The sequence below is a fragment of the Lingula anatina genome, chromosome 4 (genome assembly GCF_051362555.1).
Source record: "Lingula anatina isolate TDL-2025a chromosome 4, LinAna3.0, whole genome shotgun sequence".
Classification (NCBI taxonomy): domain Eukaryota; kingdom Metazoa; phylum Brachiopoda; class Lingulata; order Lingulida; family Lingulidae; genus Lingula; species Lingula anatina.
Genome location: NC_141770.1, coordinates 7,402,337 through 7,406,289, shown reverse-complemented (window position 1 = coordinate 7,406,289; position 3,953 = coordinate 7,402,337). Strand labels below are relative to the sequence as shown.

Here is a 3,953-nt window from a genome sequence, read left to right as displayed (position 1 = left end):
AAGCCTGGCTTAATTCGTTGAGAATGCGCTCTTTGATATCAGCTAAAGAAAAATTGATATCAAATAAAAACTTGACATTCCATATCTGTGTATGCTCAAAAAGGATTCAGTAGGCCTATTACAATTTAATGAAGTCACATACAAAGATTTAATTGACTTAAAAATAAATGAATTACCTTTTTTAGTATGCTAAAGAGCAGACTTTTCTTGAGCAACATTCTTGCAGTGGGTATGTGCATGTGTATGTGTGTTTGTTAGTGTATGTGTGCGTGCAAGTTTATTAAAATTCATAATCATTTTACAAAGATTCCAGCCTTACCTAGTTCCTTAATGCTTAGGGTCTTAACAACTGCTACATTATTCTCTTCCTTGGTATCACCTGAAAGAACAGAATTGAATTTTAAGGAATACCATTTATGTGAGTATGTTGGAGTATGTTGGAGACAAAAAGAAGCATGTTAGTCTGTTAATCTGATTGTATTCAGTGAGAGTTTCCATGGAGTTAGTGCACATTAGCTAGGTCTCCAAATTCATTGTCAACAGCCCCTGAGGGTCCAGACTTGCACCCTGAGAGTCAGGGTGTTGTTGTAATTGTATTTCATAAATCCTTGCTAAAAGATTAAAAAATGCATCAAGTTGATTGAATAGAGCAATGTTGTAGACTTACCTCTGGTGTGGACTTCAGGCTTGTATGTGTAGTTCCACTCTGGAATAGGATGACACATTTATTTGTTATTCACAAGTTATTATATATAGATTAAAATACAGTCCAAAATGGACCATTTCATCATTTCTTCCCATAGGTTATACTTTATAGGATTGTTGGATCAAATCATAATTATTTCAATATGTTATGCATAAAATTTAAAGGTTAATTCACCTTTGATTTGCATTGGTTATATGAGAGAGAATTATAAGATCAAGCACCTTTTATTTCCATGTCCAGTTCTCCCCAAGTACAGGTCACTTACATGCTGTCTTTGGTGGTCACCTGGAGGCACCTGTTCCTAAAGGGTTCAGGCTCCCATGTCCAGCCACACCCAAGGCTGAATGAATGAATGAATGAATGAATGAATGAATGAACGAATGAACAAACAAACAAAAATACTAAAACAAACAAACAAATAAATTACTTGATGATATGTTAATGTCTAAAATGAAAAGTAAAATGTTAATATATATATACTGGGGTAGCGCTAACACTCGCCAATTTAGCCAAATGCTAAAACTGACTTAAATTGGCTAAACAAAAAGGGCTTAATTTGACTCATTTTAGTCAAATTAACACCATTTGGATAACAAATTGACAAAAAAAGTGATGATTTGGCTAAGCGAAAAAATTGCTAGCGCTAACCCAGATATATATACAATAAATGATAAATCAAATACACCAGAAGAAATGAATGAAGGTATGAATAAATAAACACTTAAACGTATTGGACTTTAAATTTTCTTTTCAATTTGAAAGATTATCATTTTTACCTCAGATCATTATTTTTGTAAAAAAAAAAAAAGTTTCATACTTACATTTTGTGGCTTAATGAATTTCCATACCATATTTGAGCCCTTGGGCAGGAGATACTCTGCCCTGAGAGATGGGACTCCCATATCGGTGAACCTTCACAGGTTCACTCCTCGCTGGGGGTCCCATCCCCCGAGGGCAGTTCCCCTGCCCACCACTTTTGCTTTCAATAAATTGTTTTTTAAAACAATTCTGACTGTGGCCATGGCTGTTCAAAATAAAAAGAATAAATAAAATAAAACAGAAAGAAATCCTATCAATATATCTTTTTGATATTTACACTACAGACATTCAAATTGATCACTGGGATAATAACTGTTGAAATCATGTTAAACAAGATACAAATCATGGAGTTCTGTATCTTTATTTGGTAGTTTGTGATGTATGCATTTGTACCATTATCAGAATGATCAGCAAAACGTGTGACATGAATTTTTTTAAGAATAAAAATTAACCACATAAAAAATCATGAACAGGTAAAAAGGCGCTGTGTGGGCTTACATTGAACTTGCTACAGAATTTCAGTTTTGAATAAAAAATAAAACTTACCAGCGACTGTGTAGACATTATCTCTTTGCTTGTATTAAAACAATAAACAGAAATAATCATTGTATAAAAGAATTCCTGTATTGTTTCCTTAACTTTAAACCAATCAGATTGACACTTCGTTGAAGCTCTCGACCTTGAGTCTTTCTACTAAATATCGCAATATATATCACAGTGCCTGGTCCCTGGTCATATCTTTTGCGGTTCCAGAACTCTCTCCCTCCTCGCACGAGTTTCTTAGAAAGCAGGCGGTGAAACTGGCCGCAGTCCTTTACAAATCCTAAGTCTCACCTCTTGCATAGCGCCATCTATACTAAACAATTTTTATGTGGCGTAAACTAGGCAAAGGGTGACGCTGAAAACTCGGAATTTTCATCAAACGTTCTGCACACTGAGTTTCACCATACATCAGGACACTTTTCTTAGATGGTTTTGTTATAGATTCTATTGACAAACTTAAACGGTGAATTCAGGATGAGACATCTTAAGTGACGGATACATATGGTATCGACTGTGTCAGTTGTTCACTGTTCACATCACGATGCAATGTGCTGGTGAAGATTTTACAATGTGCTGCAGAACCTTGATGCTGCAAATTAAAAGTGCTTTTGGAGAACTGACACGATTGCAAGCCGTCATCTACTTCAACTTTTCCATTCTCTTTTCTTCTGTAATTACCCAGTGGCTTATGAAGGTGAGATAATTAATTGGAGAACTGACGTTATGCCTTCAGTCTTCTAATATAAATTATAAGTGGGACTTCTCCTTTTTCCTATGGAGTCATCTGTCGAAATAGTAATATATGAACTGAACTATGAATAACACAAACTTCCCATGGTGTGTCCACTTACGTGAACTAGCACGACCCTCCTGAGTTTCAGAAAGCACTATAAACCCACCTCTTTAATATCAGTACTGGTACAGTGTATGCTTCTGCCTTGACTTACAACAATACTTTATTTGGAAAGTTTATTTTTTAATATATTTCTTTGCAGTTAATTTGATGTAATAAACCTACTAAAATTTTTATTATGCACTCTAATATTTTTGATCTTGAGGAAAAGCCTGATTGTTGAATTTTTATGTCTTTTCCAGTCCATCATCTGACTCCACACTACACTGTACTTGGAGGCACAGGACTATACTGCCACAATGGAACAAAATGACTCCATACTACTACACTGTACTAAGAGGCACAGTACTATACTGCCACAATGGAACACAATGACTCCAGACTACTACACTGTACTAGGAGACACAGGACTATACTGCCACAATGGAACACAATGACTCAAGACTACTACACTGTTCTAGTAGACACAGGACTATACTGCCACAATGGAACACAATGACTCCAGACTACTACACTGTACTAGGAGGCACAGGACTATACTGCCACAATGGAACACAATGACTCCAGACTACTACACTGTACTTGGAGGCACAGGATTATACTACCACAGTGGAACACAGTGACTCCAGACTACTACACTGTACTAGGAGGCACAGGACTATACTGCCACAATGGAACACAATGACTCCAGACTACTAAACTGTTCTAGGAGACACAGGACTATACTGCCACAATGGAACAAAATGACTCCAGACTACTACACTGTACTAAGAGGCACAGTACTATACTGCCACAATGGAACACAATGACTCCAGACTACTACACTGTACTAGGAGGCACAGGACTATACTGCCACAATGGAACAAAAGGACTCCAGACTACTACACTGTACTAAGAGGCACAGTACTATACTGCCATAATGGAACACAATGACTCCAGACTACTACACTGTACTAGGAGGCACAGGACTATACTGCCACAATGGAACACGATGACTCCACACTACTACACTGTACTAGGAGGCACAGGACT

At 36.8% G+C, this 3,953-nt stretch overlaps 1 long non-coding RNA gene across 1 annotated transcript; it reads left to right on the top strand.

Moving 5' to 3' along the window:
* The first annotated feature begins 2,406 nt into the window (after window positions 1-2,406).
* Window positions 2,407-3,462, top strand: LOC147762200 (uncharacterized). The gene is made up of 2 exons (XR_015334108.1): window positions 2,407-2,762; window positions 3,164-3,462. It is a non-coding gene; the product is annotated as an uncharacterized LOC147762200 (long non-coding RNA).
* Window positions 3,463-3,953: the final 491 nt, after the last annotated feature.